Here is a 19582-nt window from a genome sequence, read left to right as displayed (position 1 = left end):
AAAATAGTAAATTAAACTCCAGTCATCTAAGCCACACCAAATGAATACAACACACCCATGTCATGAAAGTGTGTGCCAGGAGATAATGTATTAGTACAAAGGAGAGGCACAGTGTATTGGTGTTCATGTCTGTTACAGCTTTCAAATAGAAGCATCCAGGTGTTTAACAGTCACACCTGCACTACTGGGGGAACATGCAAGAGCTACACTAAAAGAAAGCAATTCACTTCATACAGAAGGAATGTCAGGTTTCAAATAGCCTCTCAACAGGAATGCAAGTGAAATTTGTAGTCTGCAACAGTGGCCGCAGAACACAGACCAATTATGTTCACCATCAGTAAGCTCTCGGCCACTCTCCAGGGCAGAGAAGTGATATCAAAAGAAGTGAGAATCGTGCGCTTTTGACTGCAGAATGGAAAGCAAAATACCGAAACTGAATGATAAAGCAACCAAATATAATGTGATGACCGTCATTCAGAAAAAGTACATTTCTGTGCCTTTGACAGTGTTCTGTTATTTAATAATACACCTGTCACAGTTCCGAGTCATTCGGTTGTCAGAGTGCAGCACGTTGACACATCCAAATATGTGCTCTATATGTAAGAAAAGTCATTGCTGTTAGAAAGTATGAGGGTGAAAAGATTCATTTACAAATTGCTAAACCTGTGTCTTCGTTAATATATTTTTTGTAATTGCGGTTTGCACAGTGACCTTACTGCCTCTTGGAAATATTAGAGTGCCAACATACGGAAAGACACTGAGGGAAGAAGGGAAGGGCGTACACCAGTCAAAACACAGATGGACGCAAACTTTGCCAAATGTTTAAGTTATAGGCCAGACCTCTTGGCTTTGTCAGTGCTTGTACTTTTTTATTTACCGGTCTGAGTTGGATCATTAAATAAAAAGGGAAAAACATGTGAAAGTGTTATGTGTGTTTTTTAAAGAAACGGCATAGATTGTAGAAGCAGGACACAGCAGTGAGATGCAACACAAAGGGTGCAAGGGAAAGCCAACAACACCGAGTGAGAGCAACGCGGAGTGCCTTGCGCAGAAAAGCAAATGGGGGAAGAGAGAGAGGAGGAGCTGGGTAAAGAAGCAGACAGGGGAGAAAGCTACACAGGGGCGGAAAGCAGACAAGGGTGATCGCATCACAGAGTGGCTGGAAGAAGCACCAAGGCAAGAGAGCGCGACACGGAGCGCAGCGGATGGACAGAACAGAAGTACAAAACGGAGACGCTAGAAAACACATGCACTCTATTGGCATGCTTAACCAAAAATGAAACAAGCGGCCGCACCGGGACAGTGATGAGCAGCAGCGAGGAAAAGTAAACATTTTAACAAGCAAACATTTTAACAAGCATTGGCCGCGCAAAACGCGATGGTGGGGGATAATAATGAACAGGCATTGAACGCGCGAGACGCGATGGTGGGGGTGTGGGGGAGAGAAGCGCGAGTAGAGATAAGCTGGTGTGAAATAGCAGCAGGGAAGGGGGCGGAGAGGGGCTACGAAGGAGAGCGAAGTAAAGCCATATGGCTGCTTTGCGCGCGTGCACGCCTCGTGCACTGTAGCTCTATGCCAGGGGAAGCACTTTCAAAAACCCACTACAAAATGTCTCAAAGAGACAGCTTTCGCTGTCTCAGCGAGACCTAAAAATCGGGAAACTACTGATAAATCCTTATATTCTACTACACACACAGTTAGCTCTACTATTGTTCACTATCATACTACACAGAGGAGTTACAGCGCCCCTCACTTTAAATGTTCTAATGGTTGTTCTAAAACAGTCTACAAAGTATCATACAACAGGCAGCACATTTGTATTTAATACTGTATGTTACGGGAGCGCAATAGAGCCGGCACGCAAGATGGCCGTTCTTTAATAAGGCTCTGCGGTCAGAGCGAACAATCCTCCAACATATATATGCACTCAGTTGTCAACAGACAGGTAGGATGGCATTCCGAAAGTGCTCCCTGGGCCGCTGGAGCCGAAGAAAAACTGTACCGTGTACTCTACCCGGGCCTCGACTGGGTTAAAGGGTTAACTCCTGTTTTTCGATTCTATGAAGAAAAACTGTGGCAAAAAGGGCCGCTGGGCTGTGGTCTCTAGGAAATTATGGAGGCACTGCAAGACCCAGACTGATGCAGAGACAGGAGTCTACATGTCCCGGGGTGATAAATTCCTGGTGGCGTAACTAAGCCTGTTAGTATCCCGGACACTTTTTAGACCGCGTTATAATTCCAAGTATTTTTGCTTGATGCAATGTCTTATAACCTACGGATCACGATATACTACGTATCCATAAACTTATTACCTGAATATAGCAGAGGGTGTGCTGACAAGACACCCTCCAGAGTAATCTCACAGGCCCTGCAATGAGTTACCATACTGACCCTCTTGACATTGGTTATGGGGTTGAAGCTGGCTTGATGGCCTGAACCTGTTACATGGTGCTGTTCTTGCTTTATGTTGATTTGCCACAGTGGCAATTATGTTTTTTGTGGGTGGGTTTAATGTTATGATGAGTTTGGGCTACACGTGTGGGAGGGTACTGTTCTAATATGGTTATCTCACTAAAGGCAAAACAAGTTAGCGATGCAAGGAAGCACTGTGTAGTAGATTGTACCAGCATTTTACTGCACTCTGTTTGGGAGGGGACCCTAGCCAAATACACAAATTCATAAGATACGAGTGGAAATTCACCACTGGTCAGTATGACTTGGCACGTCAGAAGTCTCAATAACCCTGTAAGGTACTCCATGCCCTCTCAATCTAGACCGGCATAGGGTCCACATAGCCCTGTTACAAGAAACCCACTAAGTCCCGGGCAAGCCATGCAGGGGCACCCAGAGAATGGCTGCATATACCTCGTTATACTGATAATCGACTTATGGCAGTGGAGTAGCTATTCCAATAAGCTAGTGCCATTTTGCTCCAGAGCGCTCTCACAGTCTACCAGCGGTGCCATACCATCAGTAGGAGAAAGGTAGGTTCATAAAAACTCACAATAGCCAATTGCTACGGCCCTAATTTAGACAGCACGATCTTGCACACAATATTCTAACTTACCTTTATGGCATTACACTTGGATAGCTGAGAGTTGCACAAAGAGCATTTTTAGATAACCCTATCACGACAGCTGAATTTCAAGAAGTTATTGGAGTTCTTCCAAATTGTAAAGGGCCTGGCGCAGATGGCCTTCCAGCAGAGTTTTACAAGCGCTATGCCTCACTTCTGCTCCCCCGCCTACTTGCAGTGTAGATGGAGGCCTACCAACTGGGGTCTCTACCGCAATCCACACATGAAGCAGTAATCAATACCCTTCTAAAGCAAGGGAAGGGCCCTGTCAGCGTGATTCCGATTGACCACTTCCCTGATGAATTGAAATTACAAGAAACTAGCCATGGTGCTGGCAAATCACCAATGCTCCTCATGCACCATCTCGCCCGACTGGATCATTCCGGTTTTATACCAGAGTGGTCAACAGACCACATGGGAACTCTGTTTGCAGGACTTAGATCCGAGCCTTGATGCAGTTGCTATGTTTCTAGATGCCATTAAAGCTTCCTAAATCAGATTCTAGTCTGAATTGGTCTACTATTTATCCAGCAAATGGCTAAATTATGCCTTATTGGAGCAGGGCCGGACTGGCCGTAGCTGGCACCTGGCAATGCCCCGGTACGCCGCAATGGTGGGGGCCGGTTTTGGGCCCAGCTTTTGTTACAAGACCATTTTTGCAGCATAGCTGCAAAATAGGCCCTGTAACAAAAGCGGCAGAAAACCGGCCCTGGCAAAGAGCTCGGCAGCACCCCTAACGGGGGGGCGGGGGGGATCCGAGAACTTTGCCAGGGCCGGTTCTGGTCCCCAGTCCGGCCCTGTATTGAGTTCTATACAATCCCTTTGGTTTGACAAGGGGCACTAGACAGGGCTTCCCACTCTACCCCCTTCTGTTCATGTTGGTCATTTAGCCATAGCAGCAACTTTAAGGAAACATATTTTACAACATGCCATTTGCTACACCAGCCGACATATACGTATTTTGCTATATGTGGATGATGTAACACTCCATTTTCGCAAATCCAGGTTGTGTCTATAGATCAGGATATTAAGAATGCTGTAAGACATTATTTAATTGCCAGGCGTGGTTCAAGCTGATTGAACAAAAGTGACGTATTCACCAATACTGATGATTTTACATAAGACCAATAAACAAACAGACCCTTAAAAAGAGCACTCATTGTGGTCTTCTCGTGACAGTCCTTCCATACTCACTTGCAGTTTACAAAAGGAAGATTGTGGCACACTAAGCCTCCTTCGTGAGGATCAATACGCTGTCACATGGAGGCAGTGCAGCAAAAGTTTACCGAGCTGTTTTCTTGTCATGAAAGGGTAGGGCAATAATTCCACAGCAAGCAACAGCATAATAAACTGCAATATACCTAAAAACTGAACACTTGTGAAGACAAGCTGCAACAAAACTTACCTTCAGAAGAAATTTGGTTTCTTTGCTGTGCAGAGCTGTTGCCCACCAAGCTGGTTTTTGACATGGGATTTGTCTTAGGCAGCCTAGGTAGAACATATATTAATTGGTTACCGTACTTTTTAACATTCTTCCTCTTCTGTTCAAAATGAGTATAAGTAATGGTTTGGAAAAGTTGGATACACAAATATAAGATCTATGTCATTAACCAAAAACACTCTATAAAACATTGCATGTTATGACTGAAACAGCCCAAACTTTTAACGAGACTGCATACACTTCCTTCATTTAGAACTAATACAAGGCCCCATCACTCAAGACACTGAACTGTTTTGATTCAATGAAGGAGCATCTACTTTCAAAGTTTCCCCATCACAATCTTACTGAAGCATGGATAGAGGTTAGGTAGCGTAGTCTGGCTGAGATGCAAAAAAGGTAGTATTGCCGCTAAAAACCACAAATGCTAGGAGGTTTAATTGACAAGATCAAGGGCGTATCTTTCAAGGTCATCCACATTTCCATGCAGCGTGTTTCGATTTGGTAATGCTAAGGCAGCCACTGAAGGGTTTTCTGATTTGAAGCTTTGTACACCTACTGGAATGCCACTTGTTAAAAACACACGTACATATGATGCACCTCTAATGCAGTTTCAGATGACTGATAAAGTGCACGGGGATAGCTATGAAGAGTATTATCTCTTTCGGCAATGCATGGACTGGTCCACTGCAAATGGTCCTCCAACTTCCCATAAGCCTAAATGAGAGCAAAACTATAAGAATATCAGAGAAAGCCCAAATAAAGTTGTCATTCTACAAAACCTCCCAAGTGGAGATAACCACTACAGTTTATTTCAGGTTGTTATGGAAGCAGCATTCCAGCTGGTTTTGCGATTACCCAGAGTGTACATTATAGAGTACCTTAAAAACTTCAAGGACTGTAGATTAAAAAAGGATAGTCTATAAGGCCTCGGCCCATCTGGTGAAAACTCTAAAAAAAAATCCCCCGTCCTTTTTATTTTTTTAGACAAATGTATACATTATGTATGGAGAGTGCCAAGTACCTAAAATAAGGAGATTTAAAATGAGAGGCAGTCTTTCCCCTCTCCTGTTGACAAGTTGTGCAACCAGGTCCCGAGAATAAATATTGAAAAACTACTTTTTAAAAAAGCACTCAAAAACATACATTTTATAAAATGAGACCTAACATAAATGTTATACTGATGTTACTTTAAGGTGCTGCAATGGCCTATAATAGTCTTCGTCTAGGCCTAGAAATCCCTTTTGTATGACAGTGCATTCTATAAGCAAAATACCTTCAAGTGGAGAGAGCACCACTGGCAGATGAAAAAGTTCACACATGGTGCCCACTAGTATGTTATATGATGACCATGCCCAACCTGGCAGTAGCAGTATGAGAATCAACGCGCCTAATCAGAGATTGCAAGAAGGACGAGCAAATTTTAAACAACCATTCACTTTAACACACTACTCTTCAGTGCTTCATGATTGAGAAACACACAGATGTTGTGGGACTTAACTGCCAAACTAAGAGACTACCTAGATTAACGTTTTTGTTCCAACTATGGGGATAAGAACTTAGAAAGAAGCTTACGCAGTAAATGATTAAGCTTAGGTGGTGGAGGTGCATTGTGCCCCCTCGAGTTAGGTATGCTCTGTGGGGGGTGCTGTGGTTAGATGATGCAGGACTTAGAGGGCAGACATTTGTGTTCGGGGAGGGCATGTGGGGAGAAAGTGGTGCACAAATTACACTGCGCAGGCTGTGGCGGTTCTGACTGCTGGGGTAAAGACAAAGACTTGCCTCTGGGAGCTAGGAGTATAAAGTGTGAATGGAGACTGTTGTGGTGTCATCGAAATGCACATTTCACACCTAAGATTCATGTAACCATTGAAGAGATCTTTTTTGTTGATTTGATTACAAAAGATAAATAAAGTTTAAAAAAAAAAATGATTAAGCTTACAACACCACAAAAAAATCTGCCCTGCTGTGTGTGTAAACATGTAACATTTACGTGGAACTCTAGGATTTTCTGCCCTCTTTTCATATTTTGTCAGTTGTAAGGCTCTAGGCGACGATCATCATTTTAGTGCTGCACTCGCAACTTTCCATGCAACATTATTATTTTAGTACCAACACCGGTCAATGCTGTAGTTTGTGCCAATTTGCAATGTGTATCAAAGACAAAGTGATGGATAAAATGCTTGAATTAATCTCACTCACTGGCCATAACTCAGGCCGCCTCCTATCATTTTTCACCCACCACGCAACCTCAGTTTGGACCAGCCATATGTAAATCAGTATCGACCCCTGCTCTAATGGGTACAGTCCAGCCCGAACTGCCAGGCAGGGTCCTCCCAGAACAGAAATACAAGCAACCCAAGGCCAGGTTCAACCTTAATAGGTCGAATCCAGCACACTGAGCGAAAAAACGATGCACTGTGATGCGGCCCCGAGCGATTGCCAGTGGGTTCGATAAATTCTAGCATTACACCCATCACTTGATTATTGTTTGACTTTGCATAGTCTACCTTTTCGTCCAGTGTCATGTGTTCCCGCACACAATTTGCGTAAATCTGGACCTAAATTATTAGTTGACATAATACTCCCCGTTCAAACGGACCCTAATGTGCCATTAACTATATTTCTGACAAATCAGATGTGGGAGAAGCACCATAACACACACCCCCTCCCCCCGCTGAAAAAAAAGAGACAGAGCACTGACTCGCGCAAACCCAACCCCAACAAACAGTGAACACTCAGTACTGGCACTACCCCCACACATCAGAGTACGAACAGGCCAAACAAAGTACTCGCAGAACGGCGTGTGCTGGCTGCCGAGAAATCGCAACTCCCCCTCCACGGGAGTAGACAATGCAACGCTGCAGACCAGTACGCAAAGATCCTGTGGGTTGGTGGCACGTGCAACCCCACAGTCGGGCAGACTAGTCTTATCCCACAGTGCAGCAGTGTTGCTCGGGCCACCGGAAATCGGCGATACTTTAAGTAGCCCACTCCCAGCAGAGTATTGGAAAGTCCCTTTCGACAGTTAAGGGGTACGAGTCAGACCCACCGCACTCTTTAGAGACTCCGGCCGGCAGCGCTGGCCCTAGTTTGGGGTCAACAGCGATACTTCCAGGCCCAGGCAGGGCACCGCATTACTTGGAAACAGCACAGAGGGACGGAAGGTGGCCCAGGAGGTGACGTCATCAGCATGACGCGTGTACAGCCCGAGCAGCTCTCCGTTCCTGAGCGCACAAAATAGCTGCTTTAAAACGCAAACCATCCAGATTGAGTTTGTAATGTAGAGTAGAGTGCTACTCATCAGCTCCGATCCAGCTTTAGATGGCGTCTCCCAACTGGCTCAGCGCCAACCTCCGGTTCAGCAAGACAGGAGTAGAAATGTTTAAGTTGATGTCATAGCCAGGACACCGGCTAAGCCTGGGAGGGCAGCAGCAGCTAACTGCTGGCGTTAGGGCACGTGCACTTCAGGGCTTCGCAGCCAATTAACAACTGGCACGCGATTCCTCAACCAATCTTTACAGGAAGTCAAAGAGAACACGCCGCTAAATAACCCTCTGACGAGCTAGCAACTACAAAAACAAAAATTTCTACACGATTTTGGGAGGTGTTCAGTCCTTCTTCTATGATTACTTCTCTACGTTTCCAGTTTGCTTTTGTAGCCTGCTTGTGCTTCTCAGTGACGTTTATTACGCACTCATCGGGTACAGTTATCTCTAGGTATTTTCCCTTATGTTTCTACAACTATGTCCCGTTGTAGAAAATATCTGTTATCGATACTGAATATCTACACAATGTAACATTTGGTATTGATGGTGGCATTGTTGAACAATTTTAACGCCTTTTCAGGTCGAAGCCTACCAAACACAGCTATTGTCTGTGTTGCTAAAGACATCTCGGGGACATTAGGAATGCTGACCTAGGAATCCATTCCGCCCGTTGCTGACCCATTGGCTTTGTGGTTTGTAACTCACATTTGTTTGCTATCTGGCTTTATTTGTTTTAGGCTGCCCAGCTTGCGTTCGTCCCATCATGTGCAGCTCAGCCTGTTTACATTATTCTTCCACAGTGCTCACTTTCTATAAGCAGACCTTTACATTTTGTTCTTATCTTGTCACATTTGCTGTGCATTCCAAAACAGAGATCAAATGCCAGGCTCTGTCTTCCCAGGGAGCATGGTGTTTACTTTTTTTCTCTGACTTCAAAGTGAGAGGCTTTATCTAAGTATTTGGGGGTGTGAAAGGGGGTGGCTTTTTTTCCCTTTGGTTCCGTGTAGGGTTTTCTTATCTTTTACATTTGGTCCCCCTGCCTCTTTTGCAGCATGTGGGTTTGCTAGCGCAGTAACTAACACCTTTGGGTACTGTACACTCAACACATTTATTTTACTTACTTACTAAAGGCTATTTCCTAGCACACAACAAAATTGAAATGTCTGTAAATGAACTGCAAATATTTCAAAATATATTAGATTTAGGAAAGCACAAACAATGCAGTTTTTTTTGTAATTCTTGAGTGCGCTGGAAACAAATATTTGAATACGATCTAAACAAATTAAAACACTTGGTAATACCCTTTCCGCACATCATCTTTTGTACACTGCATAGTTGTATCAGTAAAACTGTATGTGCAAATGTAATGGTCATTTCAGTTCAAAACGTGTTGTCTGTAGTGGCAGTGCAGTGCCACACCATGCATGCTCCACTTTACATTCCTCCACTCTACTCCATTCTATGCCACTCTACTCCCCCCACTCTACCAAACTCCTCTCTATGACACTCCACTCTACGTCACTCTACTGTACACCGATCTGCTTCTCTCCACTCTGCTCTATGCTACTCCACTCTACGCCACACTACTTTATTCCACCCTATGTCACTTGACGGCACTCTACTATACTCTACATCACTCCACTCTACGACTTTACTCCACTCTATGCCACTATACGCCACTCCACTCTACGCCTCTCCACTTTTTCCACTTCACTCTATGAAACTCTACTCCACTCTACGGTGCTCCAGTCTGACACTCTACTTCACGGCACTGTACGCAACTCACCTTATGGCACTCTACTTTATGACACTCTGCCATTTCATTCTAGGCCACTCCTCTCTGCGACCCTCCACTTTATGACAGTCCACTCTACACCACTTCACTCTAAGGCACCCTATGTCACCCAACTCTAGGTCACTCTACTCCACTCTACAGGACTCTATGCCACTCAACACCACTCTGCGCCAGTCTATGCAACTCCATTCTGTGATACTTTACTCCACTCTACGCCACTCCACTCTATGACACTTTACTCCATTCTCTGCTCCTCCACTTAAACCCCCTCGGCTCCACAACCCTCTACACTACTACTCTCCACTCTACAACCCTCAGCTCTATGACCCTCCACTCTGTGACACTCTACGCCCTTCCACTCTATGACACTTTACTCCACTCTCCTCCAATTACGTGACTCCACTCTGTGCCACTCTACAGCATGACACTCTACGCCACTCGGCACCACTTTTCACCACTCTGCTCCATTGTATACCACTCTACTTACTCTACTCCACTCCACTGCACTCTGACACTCCACTCCACAACAAACACTCCAATCTACGATACCTATAAGATACTCCACTCTACGCCCCTCAACTCTACTCTCCTCCAATCTATGACACGCTTTACCAATCCTCTTTTCGCCACTCTATGACACTCCACTCTATGCTGCTCTACTCCACAGTATGCCACTCTACGACACTTTACTCAACCCTGTGCCACTCCACTCCATTCTGTGCCCCTTCACTTTTCAACACAACTCCACTCAATGCCACTCCACTTTATGCCACTGTAGGACTCTTTTCTTCATTATACGGCACTCCACTCTACTTCTCTCCACAACACTCTACTCCAATCTACGCCACTCCCTTCTATGACACTCTACTACTCCATACCACTCTACGCAACTCTACACCACTCTACTATATGCAACTCTGCTTTACAATACTCTATGTCACTTCACTCTAGGCCACTCTGCTCCTCTCTGCGACACTCCATTCTTTCAAAATTCGCTCTACAACACTCTATGCCATGCTACAACACTATGCCGTTCCACTCTACAACACACCGCGCTAGCCCACCCTGTGACACTTTATTTCACTCTTCTCCACTCTACAGTAATCCACTCTGTGTCACTCCACGCCACTTCACTATGACTTTTTACTCAAAGACACTTTACTCCACACTACGCTGTGCCCCTGCACTATGTCACTACACTGTACTTCACTCAACTACACTGTACTTTATGACACTTAACAACACTCTACTCCACTCTGACACTCCACTTTATGACACTCCACTCTACAACACTATGCCACTCTACACCACTCCATGCTACTCTGTGCTACTCAACTGTACTCCAGTTTATGACACTTTACACCTCTCTACGTTACCCCACTCCACTCTATAACACTTTACTCCACTCTGTATCCCTCTGCTCTGCGACACTCCACTCTGTGACACTCTATGCCCCTCCAGCAGCGTTCTAAACTTGGATTCATTTCGACCTTACGAATCTTAATAGGCAAGGAATCCCAAGTTTTGGGGCCTGATGAACAAAAGAACAACCTCCACTTCTGGCCTTCTGGAATTTTGGGATTACCATACTGAATACAATTGCAGATCTCAGTGTCCTCTTAGGAACTGTATGACACTCTGCGTCCCTCCACTGTACAACTCTCCATTCTGCACCCCTCCTCTCTTCGACAATCTATGCCAATCCACCATAAGACACTCTACTGTACGTCACTCTACTTTACTACACTTTACTCCCCTCTACAACACTTTGGTCCATTCTATGCTATGCTACTCCACTCTATGCCTCTCCACCCTAGACCACTCCATGCCACTTCGCGACAATTCACTCTACCCCACTCTATCCCACGAAACTCCCCTCTATGACACTGCAAAACACTTCTCTCCACCGTACGCCACTCCACAACCCTCCACTCCACTCTTTGCCACTCCATGGCACTGTACGCCACTCCACTTTACAACACTCTATGCCACTCTCCTCTATGCCACTAACTTTTAGCCATGCTGAATAGCCACCCTGGTGTACAATATGGTTAAAACACTTTGGCAAAGCCAATAGCTCTTGCACTTTTGGGTTTGCTAATGCTTGTTTATTTAGTAAGTGCTTGCTGTTTGGATGCCTTAGCCTACCATAAGGATACAGTGCAAATCACTAATCCTCCAGGCGTTCATTTGTTTCATTTTGTTGTGTTGGAGGGAAAATCTGTTGAACAAACACCAAGAAAACAAGTTGACAAAGCAATATGGGGTTATTACAATACTGCAGTGAAGATCAGTCACTACACAAGAGATCGGTTCACCTCCGTGACATGCAGCTTGCTGTCTGAAGTACTACTTAAAAGCAGCGCTATTTATTCCCCCAAACCACAAGGGAAAACGTTATAAGTTCATCACTTACATAAGCAATGTTCACACAGTACATGCAAGATAGCATTAGTAGATGTAGCAATTTCTCAGAAACAGAAGCGCATGAAGGAGGGCCTAGCCTCACATGATTAACGTGAAACCCCCCACCGTGTGCTTCGGTTCTCGGAATTTAGGTGGAGCAAAAATATATTTATCTAACTGCGCAGCCCATGGTTATATCCTGTTCAACGCTGAGTGGTCAAACTTATCTGACCTTTTTGCATGTGGTTACTTTCACCAAACCATCTAGTCAGTTAGGTGTGAAGCTATAGTTTCTGCAAAAGCAAATCACCAGCTATCTGACTTTTAGGTGTGATCTCGGCAGAAACGTGCACATGTGCATCAATATGTACTAAGGTTAGATGAGATACTTGATATTTCTTCCTATGTATGTGTTCAAGCTAAAGGTGTAAGTGACTGCAGTGCTTCTGAGGAAGCAGGCTCTTATGTGATTGGTGCCTCTCGGCTCGTTCCTCTGGCAGATGTATGTTGTGGTGACCTATTTTTGTGACTTATTCGTGATTTATTTGGTACAATGGCTCATATGAACTCACCACTCAATGTTCTGTCAAGTTTCCTGAGACTGAGAGGAAATGTAACCTATTTCCATGCAGCAGCTCAACTATAACCAACCACAAGATGTTTTCTGACCTTTAATGTATGATTTAACCTGTTTATTTCCTGCTAAACAGATTATTTTTCATCACCTCTCTGCTTCTGTGCATGGACCTGGCCTGTGTTGCTTGCAGGAGCCTAAAACTATCTCTAACCTGAAAGATTGGCCTTGCAGTCTCAGGCCTTAAATCAGTGTGGGTCTTTATATGCTGCATCCCATTTCCCCTGTATCATTCCCCCTCTGGTGGATTTTTCAACGACTTCTCGTAACCTCCCATCATCTGGAGGGATAACCTCATACTCTACTCTGTCCCCTTACATCCCTAGTGCTCTTCCTAACCATAAATGCTCCTCCCGTGTTAGCTGTCTTCCTCTTGCAGCATGCCATTAGCACCTAAAAAATAAGATGCGTCAAGAGCAACACAACAATCAGAGGCAACAAGGCCTTGAGCCACCCTGACATCCAGGAAGGCACCCACCAGACCTCGACCACTCATCTCTTTGACCATCTTCTTTTGTAGGTCATGCAATGTCTAAATGGTCTGAGCCAATGTCCCATTGTGCTTCTGCACCCACCCCAATTCATGGCTGTCTATTATCAACTTTAATTCTGGTTCTGCTTCAAAATCAAGTGTGGGGGAGCTCACAGGGGGCTTGCAAAGCTCAACTGTGCCTTTCCAGACGTTCTCTGCTTCCCCCCCACTCAACCCTCTGGTGGTCACCCTAACAACTGCCACCACGCTACTTATGACCACTTGTGTCATTGAATAGTTTGTGTTCCTGTGGGACGCCTTCCCAAACCGCAGTGCCATAGTATTTTGTAGCTCTTTTCTTCCAGTGATGGTAAAGCAAGGGGATGGTCATGTAGGTCTGAGAGATCCACTCCTGGTATCACAAGGGAGGAGGTATGTAGAGTCACAAGCAAACAGAGGTTTTTCTAATTTGGGGGTAAATGTATGTGGAGCCTGACCCAACACTGCCAACAGTGGTTCATCAGGCTTGAGGTGCCTCCCTGCATATGGGTGCTGCGTATAGTGGTGCTGCACTTGAGGTTAATTGTCCCAGGAAGGAAACAAAGAGAGAATTGCATTAATCTCATTGCTATTCTAGGGTGTGGGTTGGCTCCTGTCCACGTATATCTCTGTACATTCACATTCCATATTTGTTGACACTGTCCACTAATCTTTTCAAATCTTAAACAAATGTCTGACTCAGTACCATTCCATGATGATAATACTCTAAATGTGAACTTGGCTCCAGGATGCCATTTGTGGGAATATACTGATCTTGTGATGCTGAGACCTGGTCTATCTGCGCAGTCTTATAGTTACTCCATTTTGAGGGCGGTTGAGTTACCCCTAAGATGCCCTGGTCTAATATCAACTTTTTTTCCCACTCTCTCTTATGACCTGCTTTCTTCATTCTTGATATCTGATTTCTTTTCTCTAGTCTATGTGTCCAGATCTGTAGTACTTCAGTGATGGTATCACATCTGGTTGTGTTAACTCCACCAATAACGGGGCTAATGTGCGTTGGTTGCATCTGTGCTTTAATTTTACATAAAAAGAAGTGCATGAGACTGTGTAAATGCTTCAGGATATCTCTTTAGGTTAATGCAATGTGTCTACTGCGGCAGCATGGAGAGTAAGGGAGCATATGTAACAGCGGCTGTTAGACGTGGATGTGCCTATACTATGCATGTGTATCATTATCAGCAGTTCTGTGCATGTGTATATTCGTTGATGTAGGATAAAAGAAATAGAATTACATGAGGGCTAAAAGTATTAGTACACAGAGGAGGAAAAATGAAATACATAACTGGAAATGCGTATTGTTTCTTGATCGGGTGGCAAAGAGAGGCTTTACTCCAGTTGCTTCTCCTGTTCTCACTCCACTTTTTCCTGCTTGGTGTCCGAAGGGATGGATGGCAGAGTTGAGACTAGGCGGATGTTGGAGTGAGATCCATGGCTGCAAAATATCACTGCAGTTACTGTGCTATCTGTTACAGGGAAGGGTCCATGAAATTTAGAGTTCTTTCACTTGCAAACGTTTCTCAAGGTTTATTGGAGTTTCCAATGGCAAGGGTGCCTGTTGGTCATGCACTGAAGGGGCATCAGTTGGAGGGGCATTGACATGTGTGTCAGCTACGCATGTACCCTGTTTAGAGATGAACTTTGACACTCGTTTTAGTTGAGATAAATAAACTGCCATTTCAGTTTGTACTACTTCAGGCGCACACTAAGTCTGCAACCTATGACTAGTTAGTGTCACGCGGTGTTCATCATTATCCCTGTCACCATCTGAGGTGGGGTTAAAGGGTGGTTTGACCCTGGGGTGTTTCTCAAGGTGAATAGTGCTAGTGGGAGACAGTACAACCAGTTATTTTCCAATGTTATACACAGTTTACTTATTTAGTTTTTTAGGAGGCCGTTGAGGCACTCCAGGAGGTAAATGCTTCGGGGGGGGGGGGGGGGGGGCAAGTGAATAAGAATTTATGTGTCATTCCCAACAAAGTGGTGAGGTGAGAGAAGATATTGGCAGAAGTGTGTGTACCAATATTGAATCTGATCCCTTTAGGATTACCCCACCGAGGTATTACCTCACGGACCAGAAAATTAGCAGCAAACTTGGCATCACAATGGACACGGGGTCCGGCTTTATAACTGGTGGCACCTGGTGCGACAGTGTTTTTTGGCGTTACCCAATGACCACCTCTGCCACAGATCCCTTTACAGCCACCCTTTAACAGTGCCCCCAAAACTCCATAACACTCTCTCTCAGATGCATTTAATTAGTTCTGTAGCACAGCTCATACTAGTATAGGGTGTTGAAACACTCCACACCACACCTATACTATACAGACAATCAGTCACACATGTGTAAATCAATGAATAGGAAATGTTACATAAGACAGAGAACTACTACTTGGTGTAGGAGTCACATGCCATCCATACTGGTAGACAGTATAGTTTAAGACTACTTGATCTGGAGAAGTTCTAACTCAGCGTTTGAACCGTAACACCATGGTTGCTAGTTCTTTTTTAATAACAATTTGTTACATTAGAATAATGAAAGACTAGGCAAAAAATATATTGTTCTAACTCTTACTTTGGAGTATCTCTACACTTTTTTGATGACAGTTAAAAACTCACTGCTATATATTATAAGCTTAACTTAAAAAAAGTGTAAGTAACAAAAGGATCTTGCTGACAAAAGTAAAAACCCAATGACCTATTTACATTGTACTAAAACAAACACAAAGTTCCCTTCTCCTTCTACTCTGAAAACATGAGTATTCGATCCTCTAATTAGATTGGTTAACTTAGTTGTAGTATGGCCATACACTGAGATATAATAAGACAAATTTTACCAGGTTGCTAAATTTACAGACAAAAATATATAAAATCATACATAGAATAATCAATTTCTAATCAAACATATTAATTCAAAGGAATGTATTATCAATATTTTATTCAAAAGATCATGTTCTATACAATTGATTTTGACAAAGTTAGAAACACATTTAAAATCATATATTTATCATATTTTTAAATAAAAGGAAAACAATATGTGCAATAAATATATGAAGAACAACTGTCGACGCAGCGTTTCGGTGCTATGGTGGATCGTCACCATCTTCAGGACAACAGTTCAATATTTAAAAATCTATTGATTTATATGGAAGCTCTTATATTTGCCTCCACTGAGGTTTTGGATGGGTTGCTCGTCTGGTTTTTACAGTCTCATAGGTGCCGGATAATACTTTATTAGTCACACTTCGATGGGATCATTCTTAAATACCTTTTATATTGTCAGGTCTATCTTAACTCAAAATATAGAGCTCTAATTAAAATCTTGTTTTTCTTCTTTAGGGGTGCTGGTTCCAGTTGATTTTAGTTCTGGTCCAGATTTTATTCAGGTATGAAGTTAAAAGAAACAAGCATCCATCTTGCTGACCTGCCAAACTGACTCAATATACAGAACAATGTCATACATTCACCCCAGTACAGAGATCTGGGCCTAAATCCATCGTTTGTTTGCTCAACATGCCATTCCAGTTTGGACCCAGCCATATGCAAATCAGTCTTGACCCTGCACCCAATGGGAACAGTCCAGCCCAAACTGCCAGGCCAGGTCCTCCCTGGACTGGAAACAAGCATCCTAGGACAGGTTTCGGGCTTTCAGCCCTCATCAGCCAGGATAGCTTGACTCCAGTGGCATGGAGAGCACCCGTCCCACTCGTGGTGACACATGCAAAAAGAACACCTGATGGACAGAATGCAGAACAATGTCATACATTCACCCCAGTACAGAGATCTGACCCCAAATCCATAGTTTTTCTGCTCACCATGCCATTCCAGTTTGGACCCAGCCATATGGAAATCATTTTGAAACCAGTCCTAGGATGCTTGTTTCCGGTCCAGGGAGGCTTGGCTTGGCAGTTCGGGCTGGACTGTTCCCATGAGGCACAGTGTCAAGACTGATTTGCATATGGCCAGGTCTAAACTGGGGTGGCAAAAGAATGATGGATTTAACCCAGATCTCTTGACTGGGGGTGAATGTTTTGATTTGTTCTGCATTCCGTCCATCAATTGTGTGTCTTTTACCTACCCAAAGTCAGCGCCTCATGTGGTAGCACCAGTCGCACAGCCCTAGAGCCGGCACTGATTACAGTGGAGGGCCCTCATCGTCAAAGAATTGTGGAAACTATTATTTTGAAGGTAGGGTTTGGTGAATTCTGCTGGCACACAGTACAGATGGGTATGTACATTGTGATCATCTCATGTAAGTTGGGAATAAACCAATTGGGCTATATATAGGAATGCTTGGGGCATGATAGGCTTCCCTGTGGCTATCTCTCTAAATATTAAATCTGTTCCTATCTGTGTGCATTCTCTAGCTTCGCACAACTGTTTCTCATTATCTGGGGCGCTTTCTTGTATTTCTCTTAGGTACAAGTGAGCTGTCTCTGTAAAATGTCCGGAAGCACCCAAGGGGTCTGAAGGTGGCGATGTTTCACTAGCTAACAAACCTGTGGTGTGCACGCTATTAAGGGGACACCTTACTACATCCTTGGCTGCCCAATCAACAAGGGCGTTTCCGCGGTATACAAAGTCCTGGGCATTAGTGTGGGCTTCGCACTTTACCACTGCAACTGCATGTGGCCGTGTCACGGCTTGTATTAAAATTTCTAGGAGGGGGGTGGTGCATGAGAGTGCTTCCATCAAATTTGAGGAACCCACGCCTGTTCCAATGCATGGTGTTGGAGTCCACTGTCGTGGTGACATAGACTAAATCCGAATACACTGTTATTGTTTCTCCTTGTCCGTGTTTGAGGTCTGTTACTAATGCTACTAGCTGGGCAGCCTGAGCTGAGTAATGCGGTGGCAATGTTATCTGCAGTGTGTCTTGTGATATTCATTCTCCTAGTCCCCTAATCCTGAGGGGATGCAGTTATAGTTTTATCATGGGAATAATGGTTGGTCCTGTAAGGTGGAAAAAGCCTACATCATGGGTGCCCTTTGTCTACAAACTGGGGGGCACCTATACAATGTCATCTTCCTTTTCAGAGTGAGAGACTGTTCTTGGCTTCACAGACATCGTTTCTAGTGTGGTGCGTAGGGTTATACGTTGTTGGTAAACAGCAGTGGGGCCAAAGAGGCCCTAACGTTCTTCATTTTAGACCCTATGTATTCACTTTGCAAGAAGGTAGTCATATCATCTAATATTGTGTTAGCAAATGTGCCATCTTGGGGTCAGGCATGTGCATGTTTTAATGTTGCCTTATGCCTTTCTTTATTGTATTTTTCTATCTTGGCCTTGTTTCCAGGGAACACCTTCATCATGTGTTGTAAAGGTGCCCCCATGTCTGTTCGGCGAACCTTTAATTGTGAATAGGGAGGTTGCTCTGGACAATGTATCAATACTTACTCCATTAACAGATCGTCCACCTCTCTTTTTACTCACCAAAACCCCGCTACCCCTGACAGGTAGGTAGGCCTGTTGACTTAGTACCTGTATTTTTTCAACTTTTTATATTCCTCCATTCTTTTCATATGATCATACCTTTCCATTTAATTCTCATTATCCTGGTGATCCGCCCATCTCATACCCCTGGCATACTTTTACATTAAATACAACCTGTTTTTCTTCCCTTTCAACTCACTTATTCTCATACGTTTTTCTAAATAATCCAGTTTATTTTGGCTGGTGAACCTAAAGCAGAGACTAGTCTAACGACTTAGACTCTCTACACATTTAGATATATGAGACAAATATTTTGTTTTACTTTTATAATTATGTTAAAATGTGATTGTAATCTCAAAAACGACATACTTTTATAAAGCGGTATTAATATACTGAGTTCTGCGATAGGAGGATGTTGTCAAATAATGACTGTCTGTATAACCTCAAGATAGACATCTTTGTCCCTGTAAGATGTTATAAAAAGTTTTTGATTAATTCTTTGGAGCACTTATCTAATCATCTAAAGTATCTAACATTATTACATCAATGTATATAGTCCTTAGACCTAAAGGTGATGTGGTGTAAATACGTAGGCGCTTAAGAATTTCTCCCATTAAGGGATTATTAGGTAGTACTAGTGTTGGTAGTCTACTGAGGTCAGTGTCGTTGGAGAAAACTACAACGTGACTGCTATAAAGATGGACAATTAATTTGGGAACCTGTTGTGATTGATCACTGGGGAACTCTTGAGACATTTGCCTAACTCAGTCAATTACTTACATTTCCTTTCCTAACATTCTACAACATTCCTTACAAAATAGGAAATCCTAATTTTATACATTATTCAACATAAACACTATAAAACTACAACATGACATTAATCTGTGGCCACATTTCTGGTTACTTCTACATTTACATATGTATCTACTCTAAACTATGTACTAGGGCAAAAAGTCTACTGGTCACTTCCCTCCGGATTCGTAGAGGGGACAACTTT

General features: G+C 43.7%; 2 protein-coding genes across 4 annotated transcripts in view; one reads left to right on the top strand and one right to left on the bottom strand.

Moving 5' to 3' along the window:
* Positions 1-7717, bottom strand: part of ISG20L2 (interferon stimulated exonuclease gene 20 like 2) — a 41123-nt gene extending 33406 nt beyond the window's left edge. Inside the window, exons 1-2 of one of the 2 annotated variants that reach the window (XM_085639052.1) lie at positions 7568-7717; positions 4483-4565 (exon numbers count right to left, since the gene is read on the bottom strand). The gene's annotated coding sequence lies outside the window, so the exon portion shown is untranslated. The remainder of the gene's footprint in view (positions 1-4482; positions 4566-7567) is intronic. The other variant, XM_085639053.1, reaches the window with a different exon arrangement.
* Positions 7718-8149: 432 nt separating this feature from the next.
* Positions 8150-19582, top strand: part of METTL25B (methyltransferase like 25B) — a 380958-nt gene continuing 369525 nt past the window's right edge. The window contains exons 1-2 of one of the 2 annotated variants that reach the window (XM_085637915.1): positions 8177-8235; positions 8365-8476. The gene's annotated coding sequence lies outside the window, so the exon portion shown is untranslated. Of the gene's footprint in view, positions 8236-8364; positions 8477-19582 lie in introns of both variants that reach the window. The other variant, XM_085637916.1, reaches the window with a different exon arrangement.

This window comes from Triturus cristatus, chromosome 12, assembly GCF_964204655.1.
Source record: "Triturus cristatus chromosome 12, aTriCri1.1, whole genome shotgun sequence".
In the NCBI taxonomy this organism is placed as follows: Eukaryota; Metazoa; Chordata; class Amphibia; order Caudata; family Salamandridae; genus Triturus; species Triturus cristatus.
Note: the sequence above shows the minus strand (reverse complement) of the source record. Positions and strands in the feature narration are given on the sequence as shown.